At 41.5% G+C, this 16,327-nt stretch overlaps 1 protein-coding gene across 1 annotated transcript in view; it reads right to left on the bottom strand.

The window, feature by feature from the left end:
• The window catches only part of LOC124616123 (zwei Ig domain protein zig-8-like), a 282,641-nt gene that overhangs the window by 77,321 nt on the left and 188,993 nt on the right, over positions 1-16,327 (bottom strand). The gene's annotated exons all lie outside the window — the stretch shown is intronic.

Genomic DNA, 16,327 nt, shown 5'->3' with positions numbered 1-16,327 from the left:
GGTATCATTTGTCACTCTCCTAATATGCAACGAGGAAGATTTACTGTGAAATTCTGAAAGTCAGGAAATCTATGTGTCTCGAAGTTAATGCTATATTCGTTGTAAGAAACAAATTTAGAAGATATTGTTTGAATAGTGGATCAGGTACATAGGTACACCACCTACCCACCGACACATCGAAATGATACGAAACGCATCTGCAGACACAATAAGGTTCGATCGAGACAAATTTACAGCACTCGTGAGGTAGGTGGAGGACTGGACAAGGTGCGTGTGAAGTACTCCAAGCGAGAGGGTTGGCGGACACGCCGATAATGTTGATCGTAGTGACACACTACGAGATATGCCGACTGCCACCGACGCACATGAGCCGTCATGCTTAAAAATTTCTGAATTTTGTGTTATGTGCAAAAGTATCAAAACAGTCTTAATACAACAAAAATTGGTGGTATGTTAAAAAACATCCTAACCGTTTAATGGACGTTTTAATTACACTCAATTGCTTACCACAATCCACATTCATAATATGTATGTAAGTTAATGGTATGATGACTGATGGAATAATGCCAGATCATTACACGAACCATTTATTTCGAGCCTGAACCTCTTGTCTACGCATTTTGGTAGCGTGAAGTTGCTGAATTGGTGAAATTTAGAAATTGCGTCATTGAGCATGCACAGACGTCAGCAATTTCTGACTCGGCTAAAAGGAGGTTATAATGTCGAGAACAGTAGTTCGTGGCGAATTATTGTTGCTAAACCCTCACAGCTGATGATTAAAGCTCCCTTATTCGTGGAACCTGCGAGAAACTCTGCAAAATGTGAGTATACCATGTATTGCTACTAACAATCTTACTTCTTTTCATCTATTGGTTACTTGCTTCAGACATGCCTGTTTCTATTCAGTGTTGCAGAGTTTACACAGCTGGCATGTGCTGTACCAATCAGAGCAGTAGTTGAAAGTCCGCAGCTCATGGTCGTGCGGTAGCGTTCTCGCTTCCCACGCCCGGGTTCCCGGGTTCGATTCCCGGCGGGGTCAGGGATTTTCTCTGCCTCGTGATGACTGTGTGTTGTGTAATGTCCTTAGGTTAGTTAGGTTTAAGTAGTTCTAAGTTGTAGGGGACTTATGACCATAGATGTTAAGTCGCATAGTGCTCAGAGCCAGCCAGTAGTTGAAAATCTGTACTGGCTGTCGTCAAAGTAATCTATAGCGGGGTAAATTCGGCACACTAAGCAAGCCTCCAGAAAACGTTAAGTTGGATGTATGTATAACACCTGTCTCCTACTCTTTCTGAAATATTTCTGCTTCCGCAGATCGCTCATAATGGGTCTTCCAATTTTGTGTTTTCTACTGTACATAATTGTTGTTCAATTTCTGTTCAGACCTGGACCTGCACTTTTCCTCGATAAAAATATTATCATCTAATAGCAACTAAGCAAAGAAATTAATTCTAACTTACATGATATGAGAAACTGTGTTAAACTCTACAGAAATCGGAAAAAAGTTCACAACATCAACTGGTCTCAAGAAAAAAGATTCATAGAACTTCATCGTTGTGACAAGCTGTCTGAATGAAGTAATACATTGACATTAACGCACGATAACGCACGAATGCAACCAATGAGTTCGAGAAGAACTTTGATAGCTGACGAATAATAGTGCGTTTGGAAAAGCCATAAAAGTGTGTGAATCACTCTGGACATTAGATTAGCAATATCCGGGGAAGGCAAACCAATTTTTCAAAGAACATAAACTTTTAACGAACATATATTCGCTGTTTTCTTGAGCAGACATAATATAGTATTGCACCAGAAGAGGTGTTTAGGAAACGCTTCTGGTCGGATTCTGTTGTCGATACATAAGACATTAAACAAGTTTCCAACAAATCATATACAACTGTGACACACTGGCACCGGTTGCTTAATTTCTAACATTAAAACTCCTAACATCTACGATGATATCAGGAGCAGGGTGGGTGTAATGCCCAAGCGACACAGGCTGCCGTTTGTAGCGACCATCCGAGAGGGGCACCAGGGTCACCACGACTGTGATTCCCATACAAGGACAATTAATTGAGACCAAAAGGGGCGTCTAACTGACATGGGCGCCAGGGTCGCCCGAGTGTAAGGTTCGCGTATGGTGCGTGTGATAATTAGTAGTGGAAACGGACGCAGGTGAGATTCTACGAGGGAAAAAGGCGAGGAGGAGAGCGATAAGCCACTTGTGTGAAAAAAAAAATACTTCTCTCACCGGTCCTGATCAGGAGCGATGAACACACACGATTCGATACATCCGTACACCCCGCTAATAAAGGACGTATTGACATCTTGGGTTGTCGGGTGTTCTGCCGGATATCAGCGTCGTACTGCTCCTCAAGTGGACCTGGTCCAGTATTTATGCCTATGGCCTTCCCCCTCCTCCAACGGCTGCAGGCGCTTCCTCTGTGGTCCGCCGTTGGTGGAGGGGGAAGGCCATAGGCATTATTACTGGACCAGGTCCACTTGAGGAGCAGTCTCAGGTCGCACCTGATGAAGGTTACGAGCTGCGTGACCGAAATATCGTGCAAGTACGACGCTAATATCCGGCAGAACACCCGACAACCCAAGATGTCATTAGATCGCCGGGAATGCCAGAAGAGTTACAACAGACGTATTACTCTACTGATAAACCGAAATGAAAGACGAACTTAATGTTGAGCCTGTTACAGAATTTGTCGGTCTACGAGCAGAAACGTGTGCTGTCAAGAAGTAGTCTGGGCACGACATGCACCAGGACAAAGGTCTCAAACGTCTTTCTGTTAATAGGTTAACTATTAGTAATTACAGGCTGCATGGGGTGTATTTGGAGGTAGAAACCTCTGCGCGCTTTATAGTTCATGTCGATTTTACTATCACATACCACAAACTGGGTTTATCTGTAAAGGGTGATAAAATTTACAAATGTTGGACTGGGATCATTATTGCCTGAAAATGAAGATGATGATAATGAGGATTGATTTTATCGTGAATAGTGAAAATAGCTAGAAATGTAAGTATTGTGAACGCTTGATAAATTTAGATAACGTGTATGTGTGTGTGTGTGTGTGTGTGTGTGTGTGTGTGTGTGTGTGTGTGTGTGTGTGTGAGTGTGTGTGTGCGCTTCTGTATTTACCTGACATTCTCGAAAACTGTAAGTTGCTGATGGTAATAGTAAGTTACAGCTGGTCTAGGACACTATCACCTTTATAACACGTATGAATTCACTTATTCCTTTCTGACTGGCAAGATTAAACTCTCCAGGAACTTATGGTCTAATTATCTAGAGTTCATCTGATTTCAAATACGCTGCACGCTTTTCTACAGCTTGATTTGAATATGATTAGGAGTATTTTATGTATAGAGTATTTTTATGCTATGAAAATGTGTAATAACTTTGGATCTGTGTCCGTAAAACACAGAATGTAAGAACTATTAGTATTCCTTGTCACAGTTACAGTCTTCATCTGACTTTTCTTAGGAATGTAATCTTTTAATAACAAACATTTACGTACAGCGTATTCTCGGTTTGCTTTATTCTGTGTCCCCCTTCTGCAGTTTATTACAAAGAGGGATACAGCATCTACTGATGAGAGAGAATTTTAGGTGATTACATTTGTTTTCTTTAAATTAGTTATACTGTCAAAGATACTAATTTTGAACACAGCACAAAAGTTAGTGCGTGTGTGTGCATACATAATCCCGACATGAGGGGTTTGGGAAAAACATATATTACATTATAATGGGCAGTGGAAATTGTTCCCCACTAGCACTATCACGCATCCTTTTATTTTTAAGTTTCCCACAATTGGCCATCTTAATGACGTTATGTGTGTCATTAACTCAAGATCAATGATCCCACGTGAGGTCACAAGGTTTCAAAATTTGTCAAAGTGTTCCAGAGTCCTCAGAGCGTTACTTCGAACTTTTATATGGGAATGACGCGTGTAGTCCTATAGAGCGCGTACTGAAGTCTCAGCCACTTACGAGCCGACTCTTGTCGTATCATTATTGCAATTATTAAAAACTGTCGAGGTAAGTGTAATAATACATGTGAATCAGTAGCCCTCATAATGGTCTTTTCATAATAACAGTTATAATTTATTAATAGCTGAAATTACTAAAACAGGGCGGTTGGTAGACTGCTATCAAATTTCCCACCACTCCAAGAACTTCCTCTTTGACTTTACTCAGCCAACAAAGGGAGGCAAGAAACCTGTGGCGTCGTCCTCCCAAAGTCTTTCCAAAACTCATTTCTCGCTCTACCATCGACGATTTACCCGTTTATTATCGGTTTCATTTAGTGGTCCTGATATTTCGGGACACAAGATAGTTTCTCTAAACAGAATAAAAATGGATATAATCCAATTGCTTAGCAAATGAAAGATACCATTTCCAATTGAACGAGGGTGGTAGATATAAGTGATGTGTACTGCTGATTAGCAGACTGTATCATACTAGACAAACACTTTAACTTCAGTATTTACTGGTAGATATAATGACATTAGAGACTGATATTTTACGTTACACCTCATCTGGCTGAATCTATACTATCTTTAGATGACTTCAAAAGTGTTGATGCACGAGAACTGCAATCAAAACCATTTACATTTATGTACAAAGCGCACAAAGCAGTATGAAACGAAATTTGGAAACAATTCCTGTATCACAGTCAGTGTATATGAATTCTACGATTTTAGTTAAATTACAAAGGTACTGTTTTCAATGAGACTCTATATTACTACTTTAGTTTGTTTCACTCCATATCTGTTTGTCATCTTTAGATGGTGATGAAATTTGGTGCACCATCACTGCTTCCTACTACATCTTGTGTTCTTATGCAAGCCCCCATGAAATTAGCAACGGTCTGAAGATCCGGTAGTCGGTAGTAGTAAATGGTTGTGTAACTTGCAAGTTTTACTAAGTGCCCTCTCAACAACCGACAAAATCATCTTTTGATGATGGCAAGTAGCATAATGTTCTACGTATTTAAAGCCTTGCTTGGTTTTTCTTGTGGAATTTACTACGATGAATGGGTTCCTTTAGTTTTCCACGCTAGTCTGCCCCGTGTAAGTCTCTTCATCACCGCATAACAGCGACATTTACATCCTTTTGAACTTACTTTATTGAAGCCTAGCTCTCCTTTTGCAATTGTTTCCCACCACAGTTTTTTTCTTTACCGAATTTCTCATTTCTTGGTGACTCTGGATATGTCTTATCAATAGATCCTTTAATTTAGTCAGGTTGTACCACCTGTTCCTTATTTCTCCAATTCACATCAATATCTCTCCATCAGTTAAGCCACCTACCCATCCAATGTACAATATTTTCCTGTATCCCGCATTTAGAAAGTGCTAACCTCTTCCCGTCTGAACTATTTAAGGTACATTTTTATCAGTCGTACAACGCTACGCCCCAGACAAATACTCTCAGAAATTACATTTACATATATGTCTCGAGACAGCACATTTTCCTTTTTCTGAAACTTCCTTTGCTATTGCTAGTCTGCATTTCTGTATCCTCTCTACTCCGGTCAGTTATTGTACTGTTCACATAGGAAAACTCATTTGTTGCTTTTAGACACAAATTTTCTAAACCAGTACCCTCACTATCTGATATCATTTCACTACATTTCATTACTCTTGTTTTACTTTTTTTTGTGTCACCTCATAGCTCTTTTCAAGGTACTATCCGCTACATGAAACTGCTCTTCCAAGTTCTTTACCGTTTCTGAACTTATGACACTGTCATCAGCAACTGTTTATTTATTTACTTTTCCAGGACTCTTACTCCTTTCCAAATTTCCCGTTCGGATGCTGTAATACTTGCTCGGAGCCTTAAATACCATCAACATGCTAAGGTACCAGCAAACCATAGTGTTATATACTGGGCTGTTACCAGCTCTTCTTCCAGTGGAAGATCGCGTCAGAGTCCTTATCAACGATACCGCCGGCGGCTGCCGTAGAGGATTGTGTTCATGCGGCTTTCTGGTGCCTCCCAGGCTAAACTCTGAAGATTTACTCTTAGTAATCCGGGGCGTGTGTCTCGCTGATTTAATAGCCTGATAAGCTAATTTCTCGCCCTGGCTTCACGGGAGGGCTCTAAACATCACATACGTGATTACACAAGTGAGGGTGTTCTAGGGAATATACCCTCCCCCGTCCCCTCCCCTTCCCCGAGCCAGTGGCCTTAGCCTTACATGATACTAGCCGTCTGATTCATAATGCTTTACTTTGATATATACACCTTCAATTTAATTATAACCAGAGTCAGGTCTTTTCGTAGTTGAAAAATTTTCTGCCTCATTATTAGGAATAAGAAAATCACACCCCGCCCAGTTTTGTAATGACAGATATCTCCTGCTCACGTGGAATGTATTATAACAACAAGAAGAAATAAATACGGCATGATGTTCGATGGTATTACATATTTATCTTGATGAAAACGTTAAGCGGATTAAGCGTACATGAGACCGGATCGAGTGTTTAATATAATTTTTTTTGCCCATGCGTATTTTTATGAACTTCAAGAATAGATATATCATTAAGGTGACGTACCTGTCGTATTTGATTATAATTAGGTGATCATATTTCTAAATATTCCTGTAAAGTGAGAAGTGTTCATCGAACAAGAGACATTAGGAGGGATTAAGAAAGGGGATCACATACGAGTATTTTGGAGCGATGTATTTCACCAACTACAGATATTAACCATAACCAAATTTTACATCAGTTCCCTAGTTAAATTTGTTGCCATCAGTCCCTTTAAGGAGTATAACCTGGACAAACATATGATACAAATCCACTCTCCTAATACTCTTCCACGAAATAGTTAACCCAATAAAAAGTCTCTTCAAAGGGAAATTACAATTGCTTCATTTTAACAAAACGTTTGTGTGTCTGCTCTTATTGGGTAAACGTATATACACTCACACGCTGTACCAGATAAAGTAGCAAGTGAGCAAGTGGAATGACTCGTATACTAATTGCATCGGGTTGGTCAAAATGTTTCCGTTTAAGGGTATTGATGCAGCGATATACGCGCGACTCCGATGCGGGCATGGAAGCACAAGCATGTAGGCAGTGTATTAGCATAGCGTTCGTGTTTCACGACATGCGTGTGGTAAATGCGAAAACGTTCGCTACGGTGACGTTAGTATAAAATACCTCCGATCAAGACCAACGTCTTGTTAACCTAGGCGCGCCAAGTTCCGTGTTGGGTGCGTCTGCTTCATGATACCGCACATTCTCGCATCGCCAATGTAACACAGACGTTACGCCAAATCAAGTGCGACACCCTCGATGACCCACCCTATAGGTATGATCTCTCCTCATGGGATTACAGCGCCTCCGGTCCCTTAGAAATTGGCCGGGTGCGAGTAGCACCCGCGCACTAACTAACTAATTTGAGTATACAGACAGTTCATCCATTACGGAAATCTAGTGCACTGACAGTTTTTGCATGTTGTCGACATATATACTGTCAAGATATCAGACCCAGGAATTCAACGACTTTACAAATATTTTAATTTAATGTCTGACGAAAAAGTCAAATGAACAAAGAAATATTATTATCGAGTGATATATTTAAAAATTAACAATTTCAGATTTTGCTCTTAATTTTTCCTGTGAAACTGTGAAGCTTTTCTCCTTGTGACATTTCATGATTCTAGACCAACGGGAAGTGCCCTATACGTTTAAAGGAGTGAGTTCGAGAGTATCGAAATATGTGACATAAATTGCCGTATTTCTTGATTGCATTAACTAAGAAGCTAACGTTAATTATACAGCCAAGGGACCATAGGCCTTAGTGTGCGAGAGAAATTTGAACTTGATACGTCTACTCGTTGCTGAGGAGAAAGAGTCTTGGGAGACGGACCGACAGACAGTCAGGTAACAAATTAAAAATTTTTGTGTTTTGTAATTACAAATTATAACTTTTCGACTATTTCCTTTGGTTGCACTGCCAAACCTTGCTACTTGGGAAATTTCATGATTCTAGATCAACTGGAATTACCCTGTAGGTTTTGATGAGCGAGTTTGGGAGAAAGAAATTATGTGACATCAATTACCGTACCTTTCAACTGCATTGGCTGAGAAGCTTACATTTAGTATAACGCCAAGTGATATAGACCTTAATAAGTGACGTGACTTTCAACTTGATACGTCCACCCATTCTGGAGGAAAAGGTGGGCTTAACAGACGGACGGACGGTCAGACAGAAAGACAGTCACGTAAGAAATGACAAAGAAAATTTTAATGTGATATAATTACACCAAACAATTTTCCAATTGTTCCCTTTAGTTGTAGTGTAAAATCTTGCTTCTTGACAAAATTCATGATTATAGGCCACCGAGATAAACCCTGTAGGTGTTGATAAATGAATCTGCGAGTGGAAAAAAATGTGACGTAAATGATCCTACCTTTTGATTGAACTAAGTCAGAGGCTTCACTTTCTTGCACCGCCAAGGGACCATAGACCCTAACGTATGGCATAAATGTCTACTTCATACGTCTACCCGATTCTGATAGAAAGGATTTTGCACAATCTGACAGCTAGACATACAGACAACAAAGTGATTTTATAAGGGTCCCCTTTTTATTCATAGAGATACAGAACCCTAAAAATTCCTTGAAGGGTCGACGTTCTCTGTCGAATGAGGATCTGTAGCAGACATTTACAGACTTCTTCACGCAGAAAGACAAGGCATTTTACCAAATGGTTATCTTCAACACTGTGCGTCATCGAATACATTACCTCAGTGCTCACGGAGATTCTGCGTGATTCGCATGCAGCTTGTGGACTGCATGGCCTTCGAGCAGGCTTACGTAACAAGCATACAACTGTGATGTAAGAATCAGTCGTGTCAATGCAAGTGGCTAATGCAACGTGCAGGTACATTATTCTAAATTTACGCAGTTGCTTCCATACGATTCAGCGGCTTCGGACAACGAGGGACGTGCCCGGCCGGTCACACGTAGTGGTGGAAAACATCGACTTGGAGACAAACTTGCTAGATATGGGTGATCGGCTCTTGGAAAGATTCGAAGCCTACACGTGTGTGTGGTAAGTGAGCGGTAAGTAAATTCGAGGCATCGAGTAGTAGCTCTTCGGATCTGAAATTATTCTTCATTCATGTCAGTGAGTGGAACCAAGATTCTATGGTACTCTGCTGTAATGACGTCCCACAGAACACGCTGAATTTGTTCTATGACATAAACCATTATAGTAAGAAACTCCTCGCAGACTACAGAAAAAAATGCGCTATAGACGATATGAATACATGCGTTTATGTAATTTATTGTTATGAAAGCTTTTGTCATCCAATGAAAGTACAAGAAAAGAGGAAAGATTCTTCAGAGTTCTGTTTCAATATATTCCTCCATGCTCAGAGCCAAAATTAGTCTGAATCTCTATCCATCAAACCTTTATCATTTTATACCCGACTACATGTAGACTTGGTTTTTATTGTGATGCCTCACACAAAACGGTTTAGTCTACCACAACCAATAACTAAATCCATCAGAATTAAAAATCTGATCACATTAAAAAAATCGTGACATTAGAATCACAACTTAGCATAATTTGTAAGTTTGCTTTGGCAATATTATACATTGCTGGCCACCGTAAATGCAACACCAAGAAAGACAAGAGGTAGCACAACAAGATTTATTTTGTAGATAACATGTTGACCAAGTATCAAATGATTACGTTTACAGACGTCTGTGGCATGTGGTTCCTGCCAGAATCAGTAGCCAGAGTAGCCACCATTGTTGGAGATCACCGCTGCCACAAGTCTCGGCATTGAGTCAAAGAGACGTTGGATGTGTTCCTGGGGTACAGCAGCCCAAGCAGCTTCCACACGTTGCCAAAGATCATCTGGTGTGGCAGCTGGGGATGTAATCTGGGTCACTCGTTGAGCAACCATGGACCACATGTTTTCTATCGGCGAAAGATCCGGAGAGCGAGCCGGCCAGGGAAGCAATTCAATCTGGTTATTGACGAAGAACCTTTGGACAATGCGTGCCAGGTGTGGTCGCGCATTATCCTGTTGAAATATGGCTGTGGCCGAGCCCTGAAGGTAAGGAAGGACAACTGGCTCCAGCACCACGGATATGTAGCGCCGGCTATTTAAAGTACCGGCAATGCGTACTAGAGGCGTGCGAGAGTAATATCCAATACTGTCCCATACCATAATACCCGGTGCAAGACCAGTGTGGCGGTGCATAATGCAGCTGTCCAGCATCCTCTCTCCACGCTGTCTCCACACTCGATTCCGACCATCGTGGTGCTGCAGACAGAAGCGTGCCTCGTCAGTAAAGACAACGTCATTCCATTCTGCCGTCCACATCCGTCTGTCATCACACGATTGGCGACGGAGACGTCTGTGGTTCTGCGTCAATGGTAGACGAAGCAATGGACGTCTTGCGGACAGACCACTCTGCTGTAAACGGCGTCGAATGGTACGCGCAGACACTGGATGATGCGTTACAGACGCAATGTGCTGTGCTATGGTTCGGGATGTCACTGAGCGATCCGTCACTGCCATGCACACAATTTGCCTATCAGTATGTGCAGTGGTGCACCGAGGTGAATGCGATCGACCACGTCGGTCCGTCGTACCCTCCTGCATCCAGCGGTCACATATCCGCATTACAGTTGTTTGGTTTCGTCCAACACGACTAGCGATTTCTCTGTATGATAATCCACAATCTCGGTAAGCCACTATCCTTCCTCTGTCGAACTCGGATACTTCATCAAAAGATGTTCGCTGTTGTCTACGAGGCATAACTGATCGTCTTGTGAAACAACCACAAGGTAAACACACGTGCCGAACGTACACTCGTCGAAATCGCCAAGCCTTAAATGGCGCTATGAGGTGGCGCCACAGGTGCGCGTGATGTGCGTCTGCGCTGAAATTCTAATCAGTTGCATATCTCATCGCTGCAAACCCATGGTGTAAATTTCACTTGATTCGGATGCTTCCTTCAGGGTGTTGCATTTACGGTGGCCAGCAGTGTATAATACAAGTTCTGGAAATGATCTTAGACTCTCTAACGTGCAGTTATTTGGTAACGTTAAAAATGATCTTACCCCTCCAAATGCACCAACAGTCAGAGAACTGCAAATAATGTTAGTTTCTGTGCACTCACAGCACGTTTTATACGTGAGAAAATCCCAAATCGCACCTTCTAGAGTGCTTTCAATTTGAAGAAAGGCACACTGCAAAAGTGTTTAAAATCGGGTGAGGGCTGCTATGACTTCGTACGAAGTTTTATGTCTCTGCCACAATAACAAACGACTCTTAAAACATGAAACCAGCTGTCATGTTTTGGGACTTTCTGTATGCCCCGTATATTCCCCATTGCTTAAATCTCGTTGTGTTTCAGTCAGTACAAAACAATTTATTCAAAATAACTTATGCTTTTCTAAAAAGGACAGCTATCCTTTATAAAACTTTATGAAATACGAAAATAATATAAAATAAAATAAGTAAAATAAAATAAAACTCCGATGATACCGTCAGTCAGCTCCAAGGAAGTTACAATCTTGAATTGTCAAATTATAGATATTAAACTTCCTGGCAGATTAAAACTGTGTGTTGGACCGAGACTCGAACTCGGGACCTTTGCCTTACGGTAGAGCAAAGGTCCCGAGATCGAGTCTCGGTCTGGCAAGCAGGTTTATTCTGCCAATAAATTTCATATCAGTGCACACTTCGCTGGAGAGTGAAAATTTCATTCTGAAAACATTCCCCATGATGTGGCTAAACCATGTCTCCGCAATATCCTTTTCTCCAGGTATGCTAGTTCTGCAAGTTATGCGTAAGAGCTTGTGTGAAGTTTTGAAGGTAGGAATGTAAACTGTGAGTACGGGTAGAAACTCGTGCTTGGGTAACTCAGTTGGTAGAGCGCTTACCCACGAGAGGCAAAGGCTCCGAGTTTTGGTCCGACACATTGTTTTAATCTTCCACGAAGTTTCGTACCAGTGCAGTCTGCGCTGGAGAGTGAAAATATCATGCTCTAGACAGATATTGATCTTTGGCATATTTTCCTATAAGTACTGATTTTCTGAATTTGCAAGATCCATGTGACTGATGTATCAACCGCTTAAGCAGTTAATTCTGAAGATACTACACATATCAGCTACGTTGGCGACCTGTGAGGATTCCTCTCCAAAATGAGGACAGATATATGCCAAAACCATGAACGGACTAACTTCGGATCAAATTGGTAAAATTTTATTTGGAAGTCGTACCAGCGATCAATTCCTGCTGGTTAGACACACAAACTGTTATGTTGATTGTAAACAACAAGCCTATCTTATTTAGAGATCTAGAAAATTAAATTGTATTGTAGTTTGTAAATTATATGATGTTTTCAATAAAATTATGAAGAAATGACAAGAGGAATTTTTATTTTAAAAAATTAAAATTCATATTCAGAAATTATTCGCGAATTTTTTTGTTTTTCCTAAAGATAAAATGTGAGACGTTTCGGATATAATAAGACTACAAGGGAGGTAACGGAATTTTAATTAATTATAGGTTAAGCATAAGTTCTTTCAATACAGTTAAATTAAGGAAAAAATGCAGGTACAGTAAACATAAATGTTTAAAAGCATAGCGTATTCCATTCATTTATTCTAGCAGGTAATAGGTAAACAGTGAGTCATTAAAAAGTGATAGCTCACAACAGTGAGTAATCAGGTATGATCCGACCTCTTAGAAAAATGGTCTTCTTCATCTCTAGAACTTACGTACCTTTCAAACTGTAATCTTAGTGGCAGTTACAGCAGTACGTAATAGAATGAAATGACTCTTTCCTTCTGGACAGTACCTTATTATGAAACTATCTTTTATCTTAAGCTATACACCAGGAAGTGTGACAGAAAGAACTTTAGGTAAAGTTGGCAAAGTAGGGGACAGATGCTGGTAACTGAAGCTGTGATATCTGGTGGCGAGTCATCCTAGAGTGGCTCAGCACTTTACAATGCTGCCCACGAAAGACAAAGTCCCATGTTGTGGTACCTATGTGGCACATTGTTTTAATCTACCAGGACTTTTTCTAAAAATGTACACAAAGGTAGTGGCAGACATGATCACTGACCGGAAGGACATTCTGAAGATAATGGCCTGTCGTTTATCTTCAGTAATCATTACAGATATCTTCCTTCTTTGGTCATTGACTTCCGAACTAATATGAATAGTGGCACTTGACACTGCACAGCGTCTCTTCACGAATAGGAGAGGAACATATTGTGGGCAGGACAGATGCGGAGTTCTCAGCTGGACGATGTAGATTAAGAGTCAGTGTCGTTCTATTATTCTGTGACACAAGCTCGACACTTGGGAATCTGTAGCAGAAAAAGGAAGGTTGTAGTTTAACGTTGTTCCGTGTCACAGTTGTTGGGAGGAAGGGAAGTTAGACGTTCTTTTGTTCAAGGGCTCGTCTTGGCTTTTTGAAGTAGTTCATCCAAAACCTGGGAATCTAAATTAAGATCGCCTGACAGCACTTTGAAGTACACTGTCTGTCAAAAAATGTGAAGGGGAATCGGGGGAGACAGTTTTACGAAAACCTGATAGATTTTGGAATGGTCGTCATCGAGCCATTGCGTATGGTACAACAGGTACATCGTAACACTTTTGCATCTGCGGCAACTATCCGATAACATCTAACGGACTCTCTCCAACATTCTGTGACATCCCTTCCCCCACCCTCCCAACATTGGCCGGAGACAAGCAGCAGCCGGACTAGAGAACTGCCGACCCGTGTCTACGCCGTTAACACAACACAAGCGTCTGGGTGCGGAGTCGTGTCGTGATCGGAAGCGTGTCCTTCTCATGGTTGTAGCCTCATTGCCTTCACTGATGAATTACGCTTCAGCACTAATTTGGATGACCACGATTGGGGCGTGTGGTGGAGACCAAGCAAGACGTCTCATTCTTCCAATGTTGTGGAGAGGCATAGCGGTAGGATCGTGTTTGTGGTTAGCCGTTGGGTGTGACTTCATGTCACGGATGACAGTGACTGAGGGAACCTGACGGCTTAATGGTGCGTCACGCGCATCGTGCGTCCTCTTGTATTACCTCTGTTGCAACACACTAATGGTGTCACTTCTCTACTTCACAATGCCAGTCCAAGCATAGCAGGTGCCTCATGAAACGTTTACATGATGTTGAGCTACTCGCATGGCCAGCTACAGCAGCAGATCTTCCCCCGCTCAGAAAAAACAAATGTAGGATCAGGCCGAATGTCAGTCTCGTTCCAGTGCAAGGATACTCGATTTCAAGGACTAGACACGAGAGTTGTGGTTTATCTTGCCTCGGGAGAGAATAGAGCGACTTCCCTGTCAAATCGGTGAACTCATTCATGCCTGAGGGTGATGCATCTCATACTGACAAGTGGGCTCATTGTGTCAGGTTTTATTGAAATGTAACTCCATTATCTAACAATTTAACAAACACCACACACCCTCTCAATCTGTGAATTTTCATTTCGTTTCCCCATCCCCTTCTCGTTGCTTCACTTTCTTTTTCTGGAAGTGCAATCTAAATAATTCCATTTTCTCAGCTACAAAATCAACGATGCTTGGCGGCCTACAGGAATTCATGCAAGTACAACCCAGCGCCATCATTGCCATTGTGTCGTAATGGTTAGGCAGAGCTATGAACGTAATTTATCACGTGCATTCCAAGTCAATCGAGTAACGTTTTACCTCAGTTCGATGCTTTGAGAAGCCTCTAGTCCGCTATATCGAGCACCTGCTGTACACTCCTACTACAAGCAAGCAGCTGAAAGGAGGATTAATTTTACTGAGGTATTGATACGCTCGTATAGCATGTGAAGTTCACTCCGCCAAATACACCAGCTTGAAGGTTCTGCCAAGGGGGATGCTTGGAAAATGACGATACCTTTACGCACTGGGACCTAATTTGAGGACCTGCTAGGCTACATCGACGTATTCTCCCGTTAGCAATGCGCGTTGGGCTTGTTAACACAATGTCTTCTCGAACAGAAACGTAAGGTTCAAATGGTTCAAATGGCTCTGAGCACTATGGGACTCAACTGCTGAGGTCATTAGTCCCCTAGAACTTAGAGCTAGTTAAACCTAACTAACCTAAGGACATCACAAACATCCATGCCCGAGGCAGGATTCGAACCTGCGACCGTAGCGGTCTTGCGGTTCCAGACTGCATCGCCTTTAACCGCACGGCCACTTCGGCCGGCAGAAACGTAAGGGTAGGTTTGGTTCACTGCAAGGTAATTCATTGAGACACGATTGTATTCTGGCCACAACTGTAATTTCAGAACATTTATATAGAACTTGATTCTTGTTTTCAACCAATGTTTCACCAGCAAGCTGATTCCCCTCTCCAAATGCACGAATTACTCTCGTTCGTATTGCTTTCTTGACGTTACTTAACTGCAAGCCTTGCTGAATTTAAAAACTTCCTGGCAGATTAGAACTGTGTGCCGGATCGAGACTCAAACTCCGGACCTGTGTCTTTCCTGGGCAAGTGCTCTACCATCTGAGCTACCCAAGCACTACTCACGACCCGACGTTACAGCTATAATTCCTCCAGTACCTGGTCTCCTACCTTCCAAACTTCACAAAAGCTCTCCTGTGAACCTTGCAGAGCTAGCACTCTTGTAAGAAAGGTGATAATGCACTAAAGAATCTTTTTATTTTTTTAATTCTAAATTTGTCACAGGAAGAAGTACTTAATCAATACGGATGAAACCGCTGAAAACAGTATGGGAATTGCTGTTGGTCCGTAATTTCATCTACAATAGCCTCAGGGGTCAACAAATATAAACGAGAAAACGTTAACGTACAAAATACTAAGCAAAATGATTCACGTAAACATGTGTTTAATCAGGAATTAACAATCTGAACAACATCAACGTCTATATTCAATCCTTGGGAACGGTTACCTAGATACAGGGTTATTGGGCCCTTCACCAACGGACTTTACTAGACATGGTGGGTGACGATGACGAAGGATACCAATAGGAAAAATTTTATACCGTCATCGTCTTCTCAAACTTCGCACTGATAGCTTCGCTTACAGTGGAAAATGTTTTGTGCAAATGAAATTTAGACTCAAGCAGTTGAGATATAGTACTGGGCGAAAAACTTCTACTTCATAGGAATAGAAAAGAACTCGGAGCTAAATATAAAAAAGACGGATATGGGGGTGATTACACGCTACAGCAATATTTTTTATTTATTTAATATCTGAACACTCTAGTATGAATAAGGACTGGTATTGGAATATTACTCGTTCCGTAACTTCACGCCTTCCTCA

This window comes from Schistocerca americana, chromosome 5 (genome assembly GCF_021461395.2).
Source record: "Schistocerca americana isolate TAMUIC-IGC-003095 chromosome 5, iqSchAmer2.1, whole genome shotgun sequence".
NCBI lineage: Eukaryota > Metazoa > Arthropoda > Insecta > Orthoptera > Acrididae > Schistocerca > Schistocerca americana.
Note: the sequence above shows the minus strand (reverse complement) of the source record. Positions and strands in the feature narration are given on the sequence as shown.